We start from the raw sequence: 25,427 nt of genomic DNA on the forward strand, positions 1-25,427 counted from the left end.
TAAAGACGCCTAAAACGTCTTTTTTTAAAGATGTTTTTATGTTGTGTTTTAATTATTTTCTGTATAATTTATTCCGTGTTCCTCGTCACATATTATTAAATTCCTCAAAAGATTTTCTTTCCAGAAACAATAAAAAACATTTAATTTGGACTAAAATAAAAAAGATAATAAATTAACTATTAGATTTTTTTAAAAGATTATTTACATAAAAAAATATATCACATTCATTAAAATATATATATATATATATATATATATATATATATATATAACAAGTTCTTAAAATTTTTATAAATAAAAAAATAATTAATTTATATTCGTATAATATATAAAATAATTATTATATTATTATTATATTATATATTAAGATTCACTAATTTAAATTTTCTTTTTATTTTTAGTATAAGCAATAGAAATAAATAAAATGTTTATAACTAAATGTAGTGTAACAAAATATATATAATATTAATTAGTTCTTATAAAATTCTAAAAAAAATAGTTTCTTTCATTTTAGTAAAATAACTATTTATTAAAGTAGACAAATTAATTATTTTCTTCTCATATACAGTTTTTTTAAGACATAAAAGTAATTAATTAGGATATTGGTTAAGATAATTAAAGTCACTATTTCATTAAATTTTTAATTTAAAGAAAAATCCTAGTTAATTTTGGTATAGAAATTTTGAATTTGAAAACATTGATAAAACTTATGCTGAATTTTGATTTATTTGATTCTCATTTAAATTAATCACTACATAAGTTAAAGTTCTGTTTTGAAGTTGTATTCGAGCTTTAATCTGATTTTTAAAGTTTTAATTTACTTAGTTTGATTTTTTAACTTAGGTACCCGTGACTCATATTAGGGTTTTAAGTGTTTAGTTAAAAAAGAATAAGGTAAAAAAAATTTCAATTGTCACATCAAACAGTCGCTAGAATGTATAATGTAACAGTCGTTAGTCCATCTCAGCATGTCGTTAACGATTTTGTGAGACAGTGACAACAATAAGATTAGGAACCAATGTGAGTCATAACTATTAAGTTGGGAGACTAAATTGAGTAAATCGAAATTTTTGAAATTAGATTGAAACATAGTTGTTAGAACCGAACCAGTGATCGAACCGGTCAAGCTACCGGTTCACTGGTTTATTGGTTCAACCGATAAATCACTGGTTGAACCGATAAAATCGGTCTCACGTAAATATAAAATATAAAATAGTTAAAAACTTAAAATTAAAATTTGAAATACATATCTTCACTAACATTTTATGAAGAATCAAGTCTCAACTTCTAAAAATAACTAATATAAAAAAATCATAAAATTTTAATACTACAATAGTATCTTATTTTGACACAATAAAAAAAATAATTAATTCACAAAGCCTATCATCTAACTATAATATCAGTAGATTTTAACACTAACATCAAAACAAATAACCTTAATCACAATACTAGCAATAAAATTGATCAATTAAATTAATAAATTTTTAGTGAAATTTATATTTATATTAATAATGGTATATAATTAAAATATAATTAATTTTAAAAATAGAAAAAATAAAAATTAAATTAAATTAGATATTTATGTATACTATATAATTAATATTTGTCAAATATAATACTTAGAAGTGCAATGGCTAAGTGGCAAGTAGAGGTTGCTTTTGCTCCAAGGTTCTTGGTTCGAGATCTTGTGGAGACATTTTAAAAAATTTTTCAAGCAGACCAGTTTGGTTAGACTGGTTTGCACCGGTTCTTACCGGTTCATACCGGTTTTATTCGTTAAACGGTCCAAAGAGTAAACCGAATCGAACTAGAGTTCAATTCTAGTCCGGTTCACTAGCTTTTCGGTCGAACCAGCCGATCCAGTTCGGTTTTTACAACTATGGATTCAAATACGAACATAATTTCAGAGACCAATAAGTATTATCTCTTTGTTGACAATTAAGTTGTTTTAATGGTAATTAAGATCTAATAATGGTTTATAATAAAAGAAGCATTCTTTTGCAATAATGAACCTATAGTAGTAGTTAGGGGTGTTCATAGATTAGATCATATACATATAAATTCACAGTATTTATCCGTATCTGATATGTAGTTTGAAGATATGATCTGATCTGTAAGATGATCGGATTGGATCGAATCGGATCCACACTCTGATCAGATAGAAGTAAATATGTTTAAAAAAGTAAACAAAAAAAATTATTGACTTTTTTATAAAAATAAATTTTTTTAATATTTTTTATTTTATGGATATATTTGATATCTGATCCAAACATAAAAAGTGCGAATATCGAATTTGATCTAATGAGTTTAGTGCGGATTGGATCGAAATTTCAGTCATATCCCATCTGTAAACGCCCCTAGTAATAATAACTAAAAAATTATAATGATTATATTTTTAACTAAGAGGAAGTGCTAAAAAAAAGTACTAAATACAAGAACATTTAATCAAATATTAAAAAAAATTTACTTTAAAACAGTTGGACTTTTTTTGCCTATATATATATATATATATAATGTAGTAATAATAATAATAATAATAATAATAATAATAATAATAATAATAATAATAATAATAATAATAATAATAATAATATGATAATTGTTTTATATATCACACAAATATAAATGTTTTTTTTTCTATGATCTTAAGAAAGATTTTGTAAGTCCCTAACCTTATTATCGATTTTTATAGTGTTAGCCCTCATATTATCAATTTGATTTATATATAATTCGGATGATAAATTATTTGGTGACGTGCTTCCTTTTTTACTGTGATATACTTTATTATTATTATTATTATTATTATTATTATTATTATTATTATTATTATTATTATTATTATTATTATTATGTACATAAAAAAATAACAGGCCAAATTATTGCCATAACATAATAGAAGTATGGAAGCTTATCATTCTTCTCTAATGGAGAAAACAAAATTCTTTTCAATAGTTTATTTAACGTTTAGTTGAATAAAAATAAATTTTATTAGAATAAATTTTAGTACAAGTTTAATATTTTTATTCATCATAAAATATTTATAGAATTACTCGTAGATAAATTTTGGAAAAAAGAAAAAAAAACATGATTTTTAATTTTATTTTTAATTTTAAAATAAATTTTATTTTTATTTTTTAATAATATTAATTTTTTACCGTATATAATTATTCAATTATTTTTTAATCATATATAAATAAATTACTCTTAATAAGACTTTTTTGTGTTATTCAATTATCTTTTTTAAAAAATAATTAATTATTAAAATAATTAAACTTTTCACAACAAAAATAATAAAAAAATTATAAACGAAAAAAATTAACTATCCTGATAATTTTTTGTATTTTTATTCATATTTTGATTATAAACATAAATATAATTTAATTATATTATTTATGAAATGTGACTATAGATATAGATAAAATTTAGTTATATTACTTATATATAGTTTCATTGTATTGTATTGCTTATAAAGTTAGATTATAATTATAACAATAGAATTGTTCTTGTATTTTTATACGTGTGACTAATTGGTGGTGTTAAAACATTACTCTTAATTATAAATACGGTTTATAATTTAAAAAATCAAAGACTCAATTAAAAAGATACAAAAAAATAATGTTAAAATATTCTAACTCTTTAAAATAAAAATATTCAAAATTCAATTAAAAATTATTTAAAATTTAAACTCAATAAAAATTTATATTCAATGTGTTTTGTATTAAATATATTTAATAACCTATTATATCATATTGGTTGAAATTAGTTTTTATAATGTTAATTTTTTAATAACACTTTATTAGAAAAAAAATTATCTTTTCAGAATTTTTTAAAAACTAATTAATATTATATATATTTTGTTACATTACATCTTGTTATAAAAAATTTATTTATTTCTAATGTTTATATTAAAATAAAAAAAAATTTAAATTAGTAAATTTTAATCTATAATATAATAATAATATAGTAATTGTTTTATATATTATACGAATAAAAATTAATTATTTTTTATTTATAAAAATTTTAAAAGCTTGTTTTATATATATATATATATATATATATATATATTTTGATGAACGTGATATATTTTTTTATGTAAATAATCTTTTAAAAAAATCTAATAGTTAATCTATTATTTTTTTTGTTTTAGTCTAAATTAAATATTTTGTTATTGTTTTTGGAAAGAAAATCTTTTGAGGAATTTAATAATATGTGATGAGAATAACCGAATAAATTATAAAGAAACCAATTAAAACACAATATGAAAACATCTTTAAAAAAAAGACGTTTTAGGCGTCTTTATCTAAGTAGCCTCCTATAAAAAAATATCATCCTTTTGTTGAGCTTTGTCTATTGAGTTTATAATAAAATTGAGTAAAAAATAAATTAATAAAGTCTTATATTCTCTTATAGAAATGTTTTATAATCTATTTGAAACAAATATCTTTTAAAAGTAAATTTAAAAAAATATCGTTAATCGTTAATTTTTCTCATGATCTTTCATAATTAAATCATCTTAAAATTGAAAACAATAATCCAAAAAATTGTAAAATTAGTAGTCTAGTATCTATAATTTGCCACTCCATCAATAAAGATATTTTTTTCTGGCTGAGCAGGTTGAACACTCCAATTTATTGCAAGAGGAGATTTAATAGCATCCACTAAAAGGTGGTTAGTATGCTAAGATTCACATGTTCTCTCTGGCACAAATTGATGACAACTTTAGAATCAACATCCAAAATTATCTTCATTATTAATGTAATATTTCATTATTATTCGTAAAAAAGAAAGTGAGACTGCGGAAATAATGCAGAAAGATACACAAAGAAACAAGATATAATGACGCCATGATCAGAGATACGACAATGAAAATCTGCGTAAAACAATCCCAAAGACAAGGCTGCTTTTGCCGACTGCAATCAATTCTGCGCCGATATAACTGCAAAGCACCAGCAGTGTTTCACATTCACACTTTAAACTGAGTGAGAGAGTGAGAGAGTGAGAAGAAGAAGAAGAAGATGAGGATGGTGGCACTATCAATAATGGCATTAACTGTGGTTGCAGTGCTTCATGGTTGCATGGGGGAGCTGCCGTCGATGTGCAACGTGTCAATTGGAGATTTGATGCCGTGCAAGCCGGCCGTGACACCGCCAAATCCTCTGCCGCCGACGAAAGAGTGCTGCTCGGTGCTGTCAAAGGCGGACTTGAAGTGCCTTTGCACATTCAAGGATTCTCCCTTGTTGCCATCTTTGGGAATTGATCCAAAACTCGCCATGCAGCTCCCTCAAAAGTGCCACCTTCCTGACCCTCAATGTTAATTAATTCTAATAATAATGCTATCAAATGATTATTAATTACTACCAAATGTATCGCCTATCTGTAAACTTAACTATTCTAAAATACAGTAATAACAATGGATTATTGCTTTCATTAATTCCCTTCTCGCCCTCAATTTTTGTCCGCCTCTCCCTTCCTCACCTTTTTTTCTTTCTTTTCTTTCATCCTATGTCATCGTTCCAATTTTAATTACGCTTTAAAATAGTATTATTTAGTGTCCATATCCACTAATTAAAAATGGGATGCTATCATAAAGACGTAAAAAAACGTCTTTTTTTTAAGATATTTTTTAATAATTAAAATTTAACACATTTAATTATTTAAATTATGTTATTTTTATCAAAATTAGGTCAGATAAATTAATTTGACTGAAAAATAGTGAATCAAAATTTGAATTTATTTAAATTAATATTATTTTTATAAAAAATGACTATAATATTTCTATTATATAAAATGATTAAAATATTCTTATTTTATATATATATATATATAGGGTTAGAATTTTGAGAATTCTAAATTTTAGCCATTTTCTTTTTTATCGTTATAGGGTTAGAATTTAAAGTTTTTAATATATATATATATAGGAATATTTTAGTTGTGTTTTATAATAGGGATATTATAGTAATTTTTTATAAAAAATATTAATTTATACCGGTTTAAAATTTAATTTATTATTTTTTTTACTAAATTAATTTGTCCAGTCTAATTTTAATAAAAATAATACAATTTAATTGATTATATATGTTAAATTTTAATTTTTAAAAAATATCTTTGAAAAAGACGTTTTTGACATCTTTATCTAAGTGGCTCCCATTAAGAATATGAATACATTAGCACACGTCATTTCCTTTATTTTTTTTTAAATTAAAAATAAAGTTTCATCTTGTAACTTTTTTTTATGAGTACGAAAAAATTATGTCATTTCAATCATAGGTTATTGACACCATGGCTTTGTTTAATGAGAAACAAAAAAAGTGTTGTCATATATAATTTTTATTTAATTTTTAAAAAGTTTACACTTAGATAAATATTGTTGTTAGCGAATTTCATAGTGACAATTATCAAAATTTCATTAAATTTATGGGGACGAAATTTCACAATTAACTATAAATAAACTAAACCAAGTTTTGGATAATGAATTAGTGCATATCTCAATAAATATGTCGAGTATATCTAAAATGAGCACAATAATTATGTATTTATTGGATGTGTCATATTTATATAGATTATTAGATTTTATTAGATAAAAATTAAAGACTAATATAAAAGAAGAGCATTGATGGACTCTAATAAATATAGAATATTCTAGTACATAAATAAATATTTTAAATAATAATAATTTAATACACAATACTTTAAATGGCAACAGAATTTTTTATTCTTAAATAATTAATATAAAACATATTCTTTATTCATTAAAATTAATTATTATACAAAAAATTTTATAATATTAAAAATTAGGGCAATTTACATAAATAAATTGTTACACCTTTAAAATTACGCAATTACATTGTTTTCAAAATGAAGATGCAAATACATTATTTCATATATCTATAGTAGCGGTTTACATAAACACATAATCCGCTGCTGCCAATCGCGGATTACGTTCAAATGTGGCAGCACAGAAACCGCTAGAGCCTGTCGCGGTTTCTGTTTATTTGGGGTTGGTCATAAACCGCTCAGTAGTGATTTATGTGCATAGGACTTCGTGCGTAGACTGCTAGAGGCTATAGCGGTTTACATTGAATATAAAAACAAATAGTAAAACTAATATTTATCTAAAAAAATAATTATAAAATAAATAATTAATGCTATATACTATTTAAATAATATTATAAATAAAAAAATTTAATTTATTATTTCACACTATAATTTAAAAAATATAAATATGCAGATAATAAATTTTTTATTTGTATTTATTATTAAATAGCAAATCAAAGAATGAGTTTAATAATAGCAAATAAAAAGGTGAGTACTCACTCATATTGTTACTAAAATTCAAGGTGGACAACTGCTGACACTCTAGTGATGTGCCCTCTGGAATTTCTTCTATACCATTGCCCATCAATAAAACTTTCTCCAACTGTGGTGCCCACTCCTACATCTCAGGGATATTATCTAACCTTTTCTTACATCTCAGCATGAACCTTCCCTTCATAATATGACTTGCCATCTCCCATGCGAGCCATGATTAGAACCAAAAACCGAGACCCAATATATCAATGAATGGCTCTCGAGTTTAGCTAATATTGCTTACCCTGGACAAATATTTTTTCCATACTCGTTGATTGTATTAATCCTTCATCAACGAGATTCATAATAAACACCTCTTTTGAAACCTCACTGTATAATGCATGTTGCAAGAAACAATTTTGAATAGTCTTGTCTATGGTCATAGCTTCGTTTTATTACCTTTATAACCTCTTCTTCCATGTCTTCTCCCATTGGTTATTATTAAAAAGAGTGAGTACTCACTCTTTGATTTGCTATTTAATAATAAATACTGTTACGGTGGGTAACCGGAGATTAATGGGCTGGATGGCGTTGGTTGGCCCAGACGTACGAAGGAGGAGGCTTTCAGGTGGGTCTGCGAACCCCCGTGAGATCATATGGATATGTCTCTCCGGAGTTTGCGGTGGTAGGTCTCTTCTATCCATATCATCTCGCTTTCTCTTCCCATGACTGTCCGACCTTTCTATGAGATATCTGTCAAGCCGACCTTCCCTCGCCAGCTTTTCTATCACATTTTTGAGATCGTAACAGTCATTTGTGGAGTGACCATATATTTTATGGTACTCACAGTAGTCGCTGCGGCTCCCCCCTTTTTTATTTTTAATGGGTCTGGGGGTGGCAGCCTTTCGGTGTTACAAATCTCTCTGTATACATCTACTATAGAAACTTTCAGAGGAGTATAAGAGTGATATTTTCTTGGTCTATCGAGGCCGAGTTCTTCCTTCTTCTTGGTTTTCCTCTCTCTCTCTTTTGTTGAGGGAGGGTGCCCAGGTCGCCAACTCAGGTCTCTTAACTTAGCATTTTCCTCCATGTTGATGTACTTTTCAGCTCTTTCCTGTACATCACTTAGAGAGATGGGATGTCTTTTGGATATGGACTGTGAGAAGGGACCTTCTCTGAGCCCATTGACTAACCCCATTATGACTGCCTCGGTGGGCAGGTCTTGAATCTCTAAACATGCTTTGTTGAACCTTTCCATATAGGCTCGTAAGGTTTCTCCAACCTCCTGTTTTATTCCCAGGAGGCTTGGTGCATGTTTTACTTTGTCTTTCTGGATAGAGAACCTCATCAAGAATTTTCTTGAGAGGTCTTCAAAACTGGTAACCGACCTCGGGGGGAGGCTGTCGAACCACTTCATCGCTGCTTTTGACAAGGTTGTCGGAAAAGCTTTGCATCGCGTAGCATCAGAAGCATCAGCCAGATACATTCGAATTTTAAAGTTGCTCAGATGATGCTTTGGATCAGTGGTTCCGTCGTAGAGGTCCATATCGGGGCTTCTAAAGTTTCTCAGAACTTTTGCCCTCATTATGTCCTCACTAAAAGGATCTTCCCCTCCTAGGGGCGATTCTTCTCTACTATCACGGGAGTTCCGACCTTTGAGGGAGGATTCTAACTTTAAGAGTTTTTCCTCTAACTCTTTTCGTCGATTCATCTCCTCTCTTAAGTGCTTTTCTATCTCCCTTTGTCGCTCCCGTTCCTGTTCTAGTTGTTCCAAACGACTTTGGTGGACATGAACTAATCCCATAAGCTCAGTTGCGTGGGACTGTCCGTCTTTCTCTGACTCACGGCCTTCAGAAGAATTCACCTTCGGGGTTTTGACTCCGGAGGTTCCTTCTTTGTGTTGATCGTTGGTTTCCTGATGGAGGGTTAGGTCCGCGTCATTATTTCCGGTATCCAGATTCTCTTGTTCAGAATCTGTTTCCACATGACCCTCCTCAGGGGATCTGTCCGCCATCACTGGTAGATCTCTCGGGTCCCCGGCAACGGCGCCAATGTTGCGGTGGGTAACCGGAGATTAATGGGCTGGATGGCGTTGGTTGGCCCAGACGTACGAAGGAGGAGGCTTTCAGGTGGGTCTGCAACTCGGTGCACTCCGTCCGACCTGTACGCGTGAAAGAATGGGGGGTGGTACCTGCAAAGACACTCCGATGCCTAAGTCAGCAAAGGTGTTAACAGATCTAGAGAGTATTGGAACTTAGAGATACCTGAGGGGTGTCAGTGTATTTATAGTGGTGATCCAATAACCACCGTTGGAGTAGTGCCACTTTTCTAGGGTGTTAACCGTCCCTTTATCTTAGGGAAGTTAAGATATGGCTCGTGGAAGTGGTTAGAGAGATTCTAGGGGCAGTTACTCATTCAAATGAGTGCTTATCTGCCAGCTAACCCTCATTCCCGACTTCCTTAGAGCAAGTCGAGACGAGTACCGACTTTGTAGTGGCTGATCTGGTGAAAGGTGAGGTCAACCCTTTGGGTTGGGCCTTTTTACTTGGACCCTGGGCCTTAATCGTTGGGTCAGGATATGAACAGTGCCCCTACTCGAGCCCAATTTCTCTTTAGGATTTGGGTTCGAGTATACTACTCGGGGTTGTGACCGACGTGATGTTTCGAAACCGACGTGACTTTTGTGACCTTTTGGTTCTGACAGTTACGTCTAATCAAGCGTCGTGTCCGTTAGGGATGTGCGTAGGGATTGATGGTCTTGGTAACGGTGCATTTTCATTAATGACTGCTCCGTTTTTACCATTGTGCCCCTAACGTACTTATAAATACTTTCCCTTTCTTTCATTGTTTCGTTTCTGCGATTTTTCAAATTTCCCCTTCATTCGTTCGTGCTGCATTTTTGCATTTTCGAAGGCTTTCGTTTTCTTCAACCCTCATTTTCGGATAAAGGTTAGTTCTTTTTGTAACATGCTTTTTTATTTGCATGCCTTCATTTTGTAGATAGGTTGGTTTGTAGACTTCAGTTCCGTACTTCCTCCTTTAGAGGCCGTGTTTTTTATTTTCCCTTTTCTTTTTCCCTTGTAGGTTTTTGCTACCTTTTTAAGAAAAAGAAATGGCTTCCGTAGATATCCTTTCTCAATGGGTTGATGTCACGGTCCTAGGGGAGGAACCCTCGGTTGATACTGAGTTTATCACCCACCTTCACACTCACCACAGAATTTGTACTTCTGAGGATGACGAGCCGAAGTATGAATTGGTAGTCCCGGGTCCTGAAGACCGGGTTTGCTTTGGGAGGGTCAATGAGGCGGCCCCTCATTTTTTCTTTATGTATGAGTGCATGATCACCCGTTTGGGTGTTTTCCTTCTTTTTTCAAACTTTGAGATATCTGTTTTGCATCACTGCCGAGTTGCCCCTACCCAGCTTCACCCCAATTCTTGGGGTTTTTTGAAAACTTACCAATTTATTAGCCAGGCTTTGGAGTTTCCGACTTCTTTGAAGATTTTTTTCTATCTCTTCCATATGACCAAACCCTTCAGTGGGCTAAACAATAAGCAACAATGGGTGTCTTTCTGAGCCATACAGGGTCGGAGAGTTTTTACCCTTTTTGATGAATCCTTCCATGACTTTAAAAATTATTTTTTCAAAGTTCAAGCCGTAGAGGGTCACCATCCCTTTTATCTGGATGATAATTCTTCTCCCCGATTTCCTTTATACTGGCTGGAGGCCTCCCCCTGCGAGAAATATGGTCTGGATGACCTGGATGAGGTAGAAGCAGCCATTGTGGGGTTCCTCCGAGAAGTGTGGGGGAGGGCCCCATACTTGGACACAAAAAAGTTTCTCCAGGGGTCTCCGACCTTTGTCCAGGCACAGCTAGGTAGTTTTTATTTGTTTGTTAGATTTCCGACTTGTCTGACTGACTTTTCCGACTTGTTTGATCTATCTGTTATTGTCCTTTCAGAGATGGCAAAGGCAAACGCTCAGGAGTCTTACCAAAGGGTCCAGGAGGCTAAAGCAAGATCTCGCGCCAGGACTGGTGGCGCCAGGGCGGTTATCTCTCCTCCTCCTCCTCCTCGGAACGTTGGGACTCCCTCTCAGCCTATTGTAATTTCTTCTTCAACTTTCTCTCAGCCGCCCCCCTCTGCTCGACCTTCTCCTGAGCCAGAGAATAAGAAGCGCAAGACCTTAGAGTCTGGCTCTTCTGGTGAGGTGAAGGCGGATGCTCTTGCATTCGTCCGAAAGAACATCTATCCCAATGTTCGTATAAGCATGGATGATGTTTCTGTTCGGCGCCACCTTACCACTCTGGTTGAGGAGAGCCTTAAGGCGGCGGGGGTTTGTTGCAAACTCTTAGATATTTTCGAGAAGGCTCATCTCAGCTCTTTAGGGATGACCTCGAGGGTCGAAGAGCTGGAGGAAAGGCTTCTCATATATCAGGAGCATGAGGGGAAGTTGAAGGAGGAAGTCGCCAAGCTGAGGGAGGAGAGAGATAACCTCCGGGAGAGGGAGAGGAAGTTGCAAGCCCAATGCAACATGGAGGTTGGTTTGAGGAAGACAGCACAAGATAGCTATCAAAGTTTGTTTAATGATCTTGTGTCTGTGAAAAATGATCTGCTAAATTCTCGGAAGGCATACGCCGAGTTGGAGGACTCTATTGCTGATGGCGCTGAGGAGGCTTGGAGGATCTTTAAGGAGTAGGTCAGAGTCATTGCTCCAGACTTGGACCTCTCTCCTTTAGATCCCGATAAGGTTGTCATCGATGGTGCCATTGTGGATCCCCCTGTCCCCGAGATTATTTCCGAGTCAGATTTGAAGACTCGGGGGCAAAGGATTATAGAGTCCCCTCCTCGCTCTAAGGATGCCCCGAGTTCCTCCACAGTTCCTCCGACTTCCTCTTCATCTCCTATGGATGCCTCTCTTCCCGGCCCTGGTGGTGTTCCTCCTGGCTCTGGTGATGGTGATCCGTCTACGCTCCTTCCTAAAAAATAATTTTGTTGGCTATATGGGGCCCGGCCTGTGGGTCCCCCTTTTTTAAACTCTTTCTTTGTTTGTGTTGATGGTGATTGAACAATCTCTTTTGGCCTTTTAAGGCCGTAAACAAAATATTTATAAGTACCCTTTTTTGGATAAGGGTTTTGAGTTTCGGAAAATACCCTTTTTTGACTAAGGGTCTAAGTTACCTTATGCGTGCATGCTTCTCTGATTTCGAACTTCCCTTTGATCTTTTCTGGAAAAACATTTTCTTTGGCTTTGTCTGCCTTTCTGAACCTTTTTATTTTAAGGATCTTTAGGGCAGCTTTTTAATCTTTTCTTAGGTTTTTTCCTATCTCTTTTTGGTTATTCCTAGTACTCAATTTCGTTTTATTGAGTTTTTATGACTTAGGCTATTTTCGTGATTCATTTTTGTTTTACTCGGTTTCTCATTCCGACTTATAAGTCAGGATGTTTTCGAGTTTATCATGATCAACTTGTATAACCTCTTTACGCCGACTTGTACCTCGTCGTTTCATCCTGACGACCATCTAGGTCGGTCATGGGATTTTTACGTTTTGTCGAGCTTAAGTCGGCGCGTTTCATAGAAAGGAATAGAAAACAATAAAAAAAAGGAATTTTGTAAGAGACATATATGAAAAAGATCTTTCATTAATTGGGGAGGTACCTTACTGCTACTTAGAGTTTTTGACAATCTATTTCCCTTAGTCTCTACTATGATGCCTCGTTAAAAACCCTTCTCCAGAAAAAACCCTTTGATTTTGGGAAAAAATCATGAAGTTGGGAAAAGAGTACATCAGGGAGTAGAGTTCGCTTTTAACTGTAGTACCTTTTTATATTACAAGCATGCCACGACTTTGGTAACTCGGTGCCGTTCAAGTCGGTCACTTTATAATAGTCTTTTCCTAAGACCTCATTGATTTTGTACGGTCCTTTCCAGTTTGCAGCGAGCTTTCCTTCTCCTGATTTGTTGACTCCAATGTTGTTTCTGATCAAGACTAAGTCACTTGGGGTGAATGATCTTCGAATGACTTTCTTGTTGTATCTTGTAGTCATCCTTTGTTTCAACGCTGCTTCTCTTATCTGGGCTTCTTCTGACTTCGGGGAGCAAGTCGAGCTCCTCTTTATGCCCCTGTATGTTTCCGATCTCGTCATGGAGAATCACTCTTGGGCTTTGTTCGTTGACTTCTATTGGGATCATGGCTTCTATGCCATAGACTAGTCGGAAGGGTGTTTCTCCAGTTGCGGATTGGGGGGTTGTCCTGTAAGCCCATAGCACTTGTGGGAGCTCTTCGGCCCAGGCTCCTTTTGCATCTTGTAATTTTTTCTTTAGCCCTGCCAGTATGACTTTGTTGGCTGCCTCGGCTTGCCCATTGGCTTGCGGGTGTTCCACCGAGGTGAACTGGTGTTTGATCTTCATACTGGCTACTAGGCTTCTAAAGGTAGAGTCGGTGAATTGGGTTTCATTATCTGTAGTAATGGAATGAGGTATCCCATACCTTGTGATGATATTTTTGTAGAGGAACCTCCGACTTCTTTGTGAGGTGATGGTGGCTAATGGTTCTGCTTCTATCCATTTTGTGAAGTAATCTATTCCCACTATCAGGTATTTGACTTATCCTGGCGCCTGGGGAAAAGGACCTAATAAATCCATTCCCCATTTCGCAAAGGGCCATGGAAAAGTGATGCTGATGAGCTCCTCCAGGGGAGCCACGTGGAAATTTGCATGCATCTGGCATGGTTGACACTTTTTCACAAATTCGGTCGCATCTTTCTGCAAGGTCGGCCAGTAGAATCCAGCTCGGATCACTTCCTGGCTAGTGACCTTGCTCCGAGATGATTTCCGCAGATCCCACTGTGGACTTCTTCCAACACTTCGGTGGTTTTTGAGGTCGGTACACATTTTAGTAATGGTGTTGATATCCCCCTTCTGTAGAGGATATTTCTCACCAAAGTGTAATGTTGTGCTTCCCTTCGGATCTTCTTAGCCTCTTTCTCCTCCTTGGGGAGGATGTCGAATTTCATGTATTCGATCAAGGGGTTCATCCAACCAAGGCTTAATCCGACTATCTCAAGGACCTCTTGTTTATCTTCTACTTTTACCACGGAGGGTTTCTGGAGAGTTTCTTGGATCAGGCTTCTGTTATTCCCTCCTGGCTTGGTACTTGCCAACTTGGATAGGGCGTCTGCTCTTCTATTTAGATCCCGAGTTATGTGTTTGACCTCGGTTTCTGCAAAGCGCCCAAGATGTTCCAGAGTTTTTTCCAAGTATCTTTTCATATTTGGGTCCTTTGCCTGATACTCTCCACTTATCTGGGAGGTTATTACTTGCGAATCGCTGTATATCATCACTTTTGTAGCACCGACTTCTTCCGCCAGCTTCAATCCAGCAATCAAGGCTTCATACTTCGCCTGATTATTTGAAGCTGAGAATTCAAATTTGAGGGAAACCTCTATTTGGGTCCCTCTTTCGTCTACCAATATTATGCCTGCACCGCTTCCTGTTTTGTTTGAGGATCCATCTACATAAAGTTCCCATGTAGTTGGTTTTTCCTCTTGGTCTCCCGCGTATTTCGCAATGAAGTCGGTGAGGCACTGGGATTTGATCGCCGTTCGAGTTTCATACTTCAAGTCAAACTCGAAGAGTTCTATTGCCCACTGAACCATTCTCCCTGCAACATCCGTCTTTTGGAGGATTTGCTTCATGGGTTGGTTCGTGCGAACTCTTATTGTGTGAGCTTGAAAGTAAGGCCGTAGCCTTCGTGAGGCTACTACTAAGGAGTAGGCAAACTTCTCTAGTTTGTGGTACCTTAGCTCAGGGCCTTGTAGAACTTTACTGATGAAATATACTGGGTGCTATCCGACCTAGTCTTCTCTTATCAGGGCCGACGAGACGGCCTTGTCTGCTACAGATAAGTATAGGACGAGGTCTTCCCCAGCTATGGGTCGGGTCAGAATATGAGGTTGGCTCAAGAATCTTTTGAACTCTTGGAACGCCTCCTCGCATTCCGGAGTCCATTCGAATTGACATCCCTTTCTCAATAAGGAGAACAGTGGAAGGGATTTTAGTGCTGATCCTGCCAAGAATCTGGAGAGGGCTGCAAGTCGGCCGTTCAGCTGCTGGACCTCTCTTAAACAAGTCGGGCTTTTCATCTCCAGGATAGCTCTACACTTGTCGGGATTAGCTTCAATCCCTCTTTGTGTTAGCATAAACCCTAGGAATTTTCCTGCCTCTACTGCGAAGGCACACTTTGAGGGATTTAGTCTCATCCCGTGTAACCTTATGGTGTCGAAGACTTGTGAGAGGTCTGCCAAGAGATTGACTTCTTTCTTGGTTTTTACCAGCATGTCGTCGACGTATACTTCCATTAGGCTTCCAAGGTGAGAAGCAAACACCTTATTCATCAGCCTCTGGTATGTGGCCCCTGCATTCTTTAATCCAAACGGCATGACCACGTAGCAAAAATTAGCTCTGGGCGTGATGAGTGATGTTTTCTTCTGATCTGGCTCATACATCGGGATTTGGTTATACCCCGAGTAGGCGTCCATGAATGACAAGTATTAATACCTCGAGCTGGAGTCTACCAGGGTGTCAATACTTGGCAGTGGGTAAGGGTCCTTGGGACAGGCCTTATTTAAGTCGGTATAGTCGACACACATTCTCCATTTACCATTTTGTTTTTTGACTAGCACTACATTGGCTAGCCATGTTGGGTACTTGACTTCTCTGATGAAGCCGGCTTATAGGAGCGCTTGTACTTGCTCTTCTACTATTAGGGCTCGTTCTGGGCCGAGCTTGCGTCTTCTTTGTTGTACAGGTCGGGACCCCAGATAAACCGAGAGCTTATGGGACATGAGCTCGGGGTCTATTCCAGGCATGTCGGAGGCCTTCCAGGCGAAGAGATCGGAATTATCTCTTAGAAGCTTAGTCAACCCTTGTTTTAGGGTTTTCCTAGGTTGGCCCCTATGTGGGTATTTTTTCCCTCTTCTTCGCCGACCTGTATCTCCTCGGTTTTTCCTCCCAGTTGAGGACGCAGCTCCTCTTTGGCCCTTGTGCCTCCGAGCTCTACTGTGTGAACTTCTCTGCCTTTTCCTCTCAGGTTTAGGCTTTCATTGTAACACTTCCTTGCCAATTTCTGATCTCCCCTTACCGTTGCTATCCCCGCTAAGGTCGGGAATTTCATACAAAGGTGAGGAGTGGATACCACCGCTCCGAGTCGATTAAGGGTAGCTCTGCCAATTAAAGCATTATATGTTGACCCTACATCGATGACTATGAAGTCTATGCTCAGAGTTTTTGATTTTTCCCCTTTTCCAAAGGTGGTGTGGAGGGGCAAAAATCCTAGTGGCTTTATTGGCGTGTCGCCTAGTCCGTATAAGGTGTCGGGGTAGGCTCTTAATTCTTTCTCATCTAACCCTAGTTTGTCGAAAGCAGGCTTAAAAAGAATGTCCGCCGAGCTTCCTTGGTCTACTAGGGTTCTGTGGAGATGAGCATTTGCTAGGATCATAGTTATTACCACTGGATCATCGTGTCCAGGGATTATTCCTTGCCCATCTTCTTTTGTGAATGAAATGGTTGGGAGGTCGGATGACTCTCCTCTGACTTGGTAGACTCTCTTGAGGTGTCTTTTGCGAGAGGATTTGGTGAGTCCTCCTCCCGCGAACCCCCCTGAGATTATATGGATATGTCTCTCCGGAGTTTGCGGTGGTGGGTCTCTTCTATCCATATCATCTCGCTTTCTCTTCCCATGACTGTCCGACCTTTCTATGAGATATCTGTCAAGCCGACCTTCCCTCGCCAGCTTTTCTATCACATTTTTGAGGTCGTAACAGTCATTTGTGGAGTGACCATATATTTTATGGTACTCACAGTAGTCGCTGCGGCTCCCCCCTTTTTTATTTTTACTGGGTCTGGGGGTGGCAGCCTTTCGGTGTTACAAATCTCTCTATATACATCCACTATAGAAACTTTCAGAGGAGTATAAGAGTGATATTTTCTTGGTCTATCGAGGCCGAGTTCTTCCTTCTTCCTGGTTTCCCTCTCTCTCTCTTTTGTTGAGGGAGGGTGCCCAGGTCGCCAACTCAGGTCTCTTAACTTAGCATTTTCCTCCATGTTGATGTACTTTTCAGCTCTTTCCTGTACATCACTTAGAGAGATGGGATGTCTTTTGGATATGGACTGTGAGAAGGGACCTTCTCTGAGCCCATTGACTAACCCCATTATGACTGCCTCGGTGGGCAGGTCTTGAATCTCTAAACATGCTTTGTTGAACCTTTTCATATAGGCTCGTAAGGTTTCTCCGACCTCCTGTTTTATTCCCAGGAGGCTTGGTGCATGTTTTACTTTGTCTTTCTGGATAGAGAACCTCATCAAGAATTTTCTTGAGAGGTCTTCAAAACTGGTAACCGACCTCGGGGGGAGGCTGTCGAACCACTTCATCGCTGCTTTTGACAAGGTTGTCGGAAAAGCTTTGCATCGCGTAGCATCAGAAGCATCAGCCAGATACATCCGACTTTTAAAGTTGCTCAGATGATGCTTTGGATCAGTGGTTCCGTCGTAGAGGTCCATATCGGGGCTTCTAAAGTTTCTCAGAACTTTTGCCCTTATTATGTCCTCACTAAAAGGATCTTCCCCTCCTAGGGGCGATTCTTCTCTACTATCACGGGAGTTCCGACCTTTGAGGGAGGATTCTAACTTTAAGAGTTTTTCCTCTAACTCTTTTCGTCGATCCATCTCCTCTCTTAGGTGCTTTTCTATCTCCCTTTGTCGCTCCCGTTCCTGTTCTAGTTGTTCCAAACGACTTTGGTGGACATGAACTAATCCCATAAGCTCAGTTGCGTGGGACTGTCCGTCTTTCTCTGACTCACGGCCTTCAGAAGAATTCACCTTCAGGGTTTTGACTCCGGAGGTTCCTTCTTTGTGTTGATCGTTGGTTTCCTGATGGAGGGTTAGGTCCGCGTCATTATTTCCGGTATCCAGATTCTCTTGTTCAGAATCTGTTTCCACATGACCCTCCTCAGGGGATCTGTCCGCCATCACTGGTAGATCTCTCGGGTCCCCGGCAACGGCGCCAATGTTACGGTGGGTAACCGGAGATTAATGGGCTGGATGGCGTTGGTTGGCCCAGACGTACGAAGGAGGAGGCTTTCAGGTGGGTCTGCAACTCGGTGCACTCCGTCCAACCTGTACGCGTGAAAGAATGGGGGGTGGTACCTGCAAAGATACTCCGATGCCTAAGTCAGCAAGGGTGTTAGCAGATCTAGAGAGTATTGGAACTTAGAGATACCTGAGGGGTGTCAGTGTATTTATAGTGGTGATCCAATAACCACCGTTGGAGTAGTGCCACTTTTCTAGGGTGTTAACCGTCCCTTTATCTTAGGGAAGTTAAGATATGGCTCGTGGAAGTGGTTAGAGAGATTCTAGGGGCAGTTACTCATTCAAATGAGTGCTTATCTGCCAGCTAACCCTCGTTCCCGACTTCCTTAGAGCAAGTCGAGACGAGTACCGACTTTGTAGTGGCTGGTCTGGTGAAAGGTGAGGTCAACCCTTTGGGTTGGGCCTTTTTACTTGGACCCTGGGCCTTAATCGTTGGGCCAGGATATGAACAAATACAAATAAAAAATTTATTATATACATATTTATATTTTTTAAATTATAATATGAAATGATAAATTAAATTTTTTTATTTATGATGTTATAATAGTATATACCATTAATTATTTGTTTTATAATTATTTTTTTAGATAAATATTAGTTTTACTATTTGTTTTCATATTCAATGTAAACCGCTATAGCCTCTAGCAGTTTACGCACGAAGCCCTATGCACATAAACAGTAGCGGTTTATGACTAACCCAAAAGAAATAGAAAGCGCGACAGACTCTAGCGGTTTCTGTGCTGCCACATTTGAACTAATCCGCTATTGGCAGCAGCCGATTATGTGTTTATGTAAACCGCTACTGGCAGTAGCGGTTTCTATAGATATATGAAACAATGTATTTGCGTCTTCATTTTGAAAACAATGTAATTGCATAATTTTAAAGGTGTAACAATTTATTTATGTAAATTGTCCTAAAAATTATATTAAAATAATATTTTAAACTATAACATAAAAATATAAAATAATTAAAATTTTATTTTATATTAGTCGATAAATAATTAAATTATTATATTTAAAATTTATTAACTAACTACTTTTGTTAAAAATATTATTATATAATATAATTTTTTATCAAAATATTTTTAAAATGTAATTTATTTAAAATATTATATATAATACATGAAAATATTAACTTTTTAATTAAAAAAAAAACAAAATAAATAATATAATTCTAAAGTAAGACTAAACTAATTAAATTTACGCAATTAAAAATTTCATATTATTCTCTCTCCTTATTATTATTATTTTTTTAATATAAATAATCAATCAATTTTATTTTTAAGGTGGTGATGTTATTAAATTATCGGTGTGCTTGGTTTAAGGTTAAAAAAAATTGAAAATATTTTGTGAGATAATTTTATATATCAAACTCGTCTGTTTAATATTATAAATTGTCCAAAGTTATTTTAAATGTTTTCAAAAATAAATTACAATTATTTTTGCTTTATAATATATATTTAGAAGCTAGCTAACTTATATTCTCTCTCTACATGGAAATAATAAGCATTTATGCTTTGTGTTGGGAATAAAATGTCAACAACTTTGATAATAATATAATTTGTTTGAGAATTAAAATTTAAAATCCGAATCAAACAAAAGATATTATATTCTTGTGTGATAATTTTTAAGAACAGATTAATTATAATAACTTAAAATAAGTTAGAATTCTTTTATTTTAAATAAAAGTGAAAATATTGTGGTATTATATTCTAAACTTACCCATATCTCTAGCGTTTGAAGTTTAAAGGATTATTAGGTGTTAATAATACATACAAGAAGTAATAAAATAATTCATAATAATTTATTTTGTTTTATAAAATTTTATTCAAATACTATAAAATTTTTCATTTTAAGTCATGTCTTAAGAGTTTTAAATTGTTTATCTAATTAACTTAGCTTTAAACCATTGTCCATTTGGACTAATTCTAAACTCAACCAAATATAACTCTCATATACTTAACTATTGAAACTGTACATAAAATTTATTTGGGTATGAACTACCTCCACTATTAAAAAATATTAAAAAATTTAACCAAAAAAATAAAAAATATTTAAAAATAATAAAAAATAATATTATTATAAATATATAATTCTAAATATTATATATATAAAACTATAAATATTAAATTTAAAAAATAATTTTAAATTATTATCTACTTAATATTATCATAAAATAAATATGAATAAAAAAGATTAGAAGAAAGATTAGAGTCACGAGGTGACATATATATTAGAGAGTCTAAAAAATAAAAGAATATATACTAATCTTATATCAGTCACAATTACATACACATATGATACATATACGTAGTTATACATATTATTTATTCAGTTTTTCTAAAAAAATAAAAAAAAATATTTTTATGTATTATATATAATATTTTAATTAAACTATATTTTGACAAATATTTGATAAAAGATTATATTATATAATAATATTTTTAATAAAAGTAGTTAATTAATAACTATTGAATATAATAATTTAATTATTTATTAAGTAATATAAAATAAAATTTAAGTATTTTATATTTTTATATTACAGTTTAAATATCATTTTAATATATTTTTTTAATATTATAGAAAATTTGTGGCATAATAATTAATTTTAATGAATAAAAAAATATTTATATTTTTGTAGATATAATGTTTATATTTTTAATTACGTAAGTTTGATTAATTTAGATCTTACTATTATAAATAAGGGTTAAGTACTGAAATCGTCCCTAAGGTCTGGAGTGAAAATCAAAATCGTCCCCGACATTTTTTTGTTATTAAAATCATCCTCAACGTTACAAAACGTTATAAAATCGTCATTTTCCACTTCAATTTTATTTTTTTACCATATTACCCTTCATTATTAATAAAAATAATTAAAAATAATATTAAAAAAATTAAAACAACCCCCCTCCCCCACCCTCAACCCTCACCCCTCCCCCCTCCCCCCTCCGTAACTCCCTCACCCCCTCCCTCACTCACCCTCCCGTAATCCCCTCAACCCACTCCCTCACCCCCCACCCCTCAACCCTCACCCCCTCCCTCACTCCCTCACCCCACTCCCTCACTCACCCTCTCGGCGGCGTTTCTCGGCGGCAGAGGCGCAGCAGTGGCTGAGCACGGATTTTCCCTCTCTCTCCTCTGCTCCCGAGCTCTCTCTCTCTCCTCAGATCTCGCTTGCTCTCTTTCTCCTCTGGCTCTCTCTTCCTCCAGCGACCACCACGGCCACGGCGCACTCAACGGCGGCAGCAGTTCGGCGATGGCCCAACAACGACGACGACGAATCCCTTGCAGCAACAAACGCAAATAGTGAACAGCTCCTCCTCTCCATTTCGGGCTCGATAACGGTGGCAGTTTTGCGGTGGATCTTGTGGGAGGGAAGGGAAGCCAGCGCTGCTTCTTCTTCTGTGATTGACTGCCTCTGCTTCTCCTTCTGCTTCTGCTTGAACTTTTTTCACTGGCGAAGAAAACGAAGATGCTATTCTCCAACGGAGACCACGACCTTTTCGAGTCTGACGATCGGAGCTACCTAAGCTCCGGTGTCCTCGTCCTCGCCGGCAGGAGCCTCCTCCTCTTCGCGGTGCTCGGCTTCGGTGTTCGACATGCTGAGATTTAAGAACATGAACATCATTTTTTTAATTCTTTTTAATTTTCGTGGTTGTTGATTTTGGATTTGAAGTGCAATTGATGATTGTTGAACTGTTGTCAAATTTAAATTTGTTAGTGATTTATTTTGCTGAATTTGTTATTGTTCAATTTGCTGGATTTGTTGTTGTTGCTGGTGAAGAAGAGAAAAAGAAGGAGAAGTTTGCAAAGAGCAGAAGGAAGGGAATATCAAAGGCCACTGTGGCGGAGGAAGGGGTGGAAGAAGTGAGAGGCGTTAAGGGGTCAAGAATGGAGTTGCTAGTGGCGGAGGAGTAGAGGAGAGAGAGCGAGAGGGGAGGGCGAAAGAGGGTGGCGATGTTGAAGTTGAACAAGAAGAGGAAGAAGTTGGGTTTTCTCAGTGGGAAGAGACATCGGAGGTGGGGGTGGGGGTGGGATGGGGGGAGGAGCTTTTTGTTTTTTTTTATTTTTTTATTAATAGTTAAGGGTAATTTGGTCAAAAAATAAAATTGAGATAAAAAAAAGGACGATTTTATAACGTTTTGTAACGTTATGGATGATTTTAATAACAAAAAAAGGTCGGGGACGAATTTGATTTTCGCCCCCGGCCTTAAGGACGATTTCAGTACTTAACCCTATAAATAAATATATAATGTAATAGGCATATATTTAGAATTATATTTTTGATTCTGTTTTTTTTAAAAAAAATTGAAAAAAATAAAAAATTAATTTTTTCATGTATTATATATAATATTTTAAATAAATTATATTTTAAAAATATTTTTATGAAAAAATATATTATATAATAATATCTTTAACAAAAATAGTTAGTTAATAAATTTTAAATATAATAATTTAATTGTTTGTCAAGTATAAAATAAAATTTTAATTATTTTATATTTTTATGTTACAGTTTAAAATATTATTTTAATAGAATTTTTAATATTATAAAAATTTTTTGCATAATAATTAATTTCAATGAATAAAAAATACTCATATATTTTGTATTTGTATATTTATATTTAATTATTTAAAAATGAAAGATTTGTTATCATTTAAAATATTGTGTATTAAAATATTATCATTTAAAGTATTTATTTATGTACTAGAATATGTTATATTTATTAGAGTTCATCAATACTTTTATTTTATATTAGTCTTTAATTTTTATTTTTGGGGTTCACCAAGAATCGAACTATTGACCTTTCAGATCTAGAACTCTAATACCATGTCATGAGATACCATTCATCCCAAAAGCTTACACTGGTGGAAAAAGGTAACACTAATAGTTATATCTCTAATACTTTCTAAACCTCCATTGCACGCATTGTACAAATATTCCATTAGATTCCCATACTTTTTCTAAATATTATTTTAAATATATAATTATGAATGTAAATCAGATCGTGCATTTTTTTTTTTAACTCGGACTTACTGATTTTAATTTCTCTCCCATGGTCGCGTCTCTCCTCCAATTACTCTCATCTCACTTTCATTTTCGTTCATTACAAAACGAACCATCCATTTTTCTTGTTTTCTAAATTTTAAAAGATGACAACCTTCAATTCGGACTATATAACACCAAAGGCAGTAATACTTTAGAGATTATTCACATAACTTTCTACAGTATAGAAAAATATCAGCTTTTTTGTTGAGTTTTTTCTACTACGTTTATAATAAAACTGAATAAAAAATAAATTAATACATATAAAAATTCTTACATTCTCTTGCTGAAATTTTTTATAATTTATTTGAAACAAATATCTTTTAAAAGTAAATTTAATAAATATTGTTAGTCGTTAATCTTTCTCGTGATCTCTAATAATAATTAAGTCATCTTAAAATTGAAAACAGACCAGAAAATTATAAAATTAGTAGTCTAAGTATCAATAATTTGCCACTCCCTCAACGCAAATATTTCTTTCTCGATATCTCTTGAACACTCCAATAATTTATTGCAAAAAGATATTTAATAAGGTGATTAGTATGCTGAGATTCACATGTTCTCTCGCACAAATTGATGACAATTTTAGAATCAAAATCCAAAATGATCTTCATTAATCCTCTCTAATAACCAACAAGTAAAATTATAAACTAACATTGATTTGTTTCTTATTAGAGCAAATCTAATGCATTCTTCATTCTTATCTGAATAATTAATGTAATATTTCATTATTATTCGTAAAAAAGAAAGTGACACTGCGGAAATAATGTGCAGAAAGATACACAAGGAAACAAGATATAATGCTGCCATGTTTAGAGATGCACAATGAAACGTTTCAATCTGAAAAACAAAAACGGTTTTGGGCGATGCAGTGAATTATGCGGCTATATAAGTGCAAATCAGGAAGTAGTGTTTGACATACAGACTTGAAAGTGAGAGAAGAAGAAGAACTGAAAAAGATGGGTTCAAAATCATCATGGTCAATGGTGGCACTAGCAATAATGGCATTAAGTGTGGTTGCAATGCTTGATGGTTGCATGGCGCAATCGTTCTGCAACACGTCACTTCCAGAGTTGTTCAACTGCAAGCCGGCCGTGACGCCGCCAAATCCTTCGCCGCCGACTCCAGAGTGCTGCGCGGTGGTGGCAAAGGCGGACCTGAAATGTCTTTGCGGATTAAAGAATAGCCCCTTGGTGCCAACTCTGGGGATCGATCTAAACCTCGCCTTTCAACTCCCTGCAAAGTGTAACCTGTCTCTCCCTCCTCAATGTTAATGTATACACAAACTACTTAATAATCAATAATAGAGTAATAACAATCGATTATTACTTTCGTTAACTCCCTTTTCACCCTCAACCTCCCCCTCCGTTTTTTTTAATCCTATTGTCAAAATTTCAATTTTAGTTAGGCTTTAATAAGAGTATTTATAGGTCCGATTCATTCGTATTTGAGAAAAAAAAATTACCGTCAAACCGATTCGATTTTAGTTGGTTCGAATTTAAATTTTTTTTTATTAGATCAAAACTAATCTAAATCGATTAAATCTGAGCTAGAACGATTCAGATAATTGAATATTTGATTGAAAATAAAATTTAATAAATTCAAAAAAATATTAAAATTTTTTTTAAAAATCTATAGCTATGTAAAAATAATAATAAAAAATAATGTATCAGCAATTTAAACTTAAATAATTATCTTAATTTAAAAAAAAATTAAAATTAAAAGATAAAGTTGGATATATATTATCCATAATGTTAGAAGGTTAATATATTTTATAATTTGTATTTATTAATTAGTTATTATTAATATTTTTAATAATATAAAATTATATCTAATAATATGAAATTACATTCTTTTCTTAATAATTAAATATTGACTAGATTTTAATACAAGTATTGCCTCAAGACTTTTTTATATATGATTAGATTTCATTTATTATTTTTAATTAT

General features: G+C 34.4%; 3 pseudogenes; all 3 read left to right on the top strand.

Moving 5' to 3' along the window:
- The first annotated feature begins 4,953 nt into the window (after positions 1–4,953).
- LOC148546835 (putative lipid-transfer protein DIR1 pseudogene) lies at positions 4,954–5,431 on the top strand (annotated as a pseudogene).
- Positions 5,432–11,554: 6,123 nt separating this feature from the next.
- LOC148546836 (uncharacterized) lies at positions 11,555–12,274 on the top strand (annotated as a pseudogene).
- Positions 12,275–24,437: 12,163 nt separating this feature from the next.
- Positions 24,438–24,752, top strand: LOC107618284 (putative lipid-transfer protein DIR1 pseudogene; annotated as a pseudogene).
- The last annotated feature ends 675 nt before the right edge of the window (positions 24,753–25,427 follow it).

The sequence above is a fragment of the Arachis ipaensis genome, chromosome B9 (genome assembly GCF_059453495.1).
Source record: "Arachis ipaensis isolate K30076 ecotype BB chromosome B9, ASM5945349v1, whole genome shotgun sequence".
Lineage (NCBI taxonomy): Eukaryota > Viridiplantae > Streptophyta > Magnoliopsida > Fabales > Fabaceae > Arachis > Arachis ipaensis.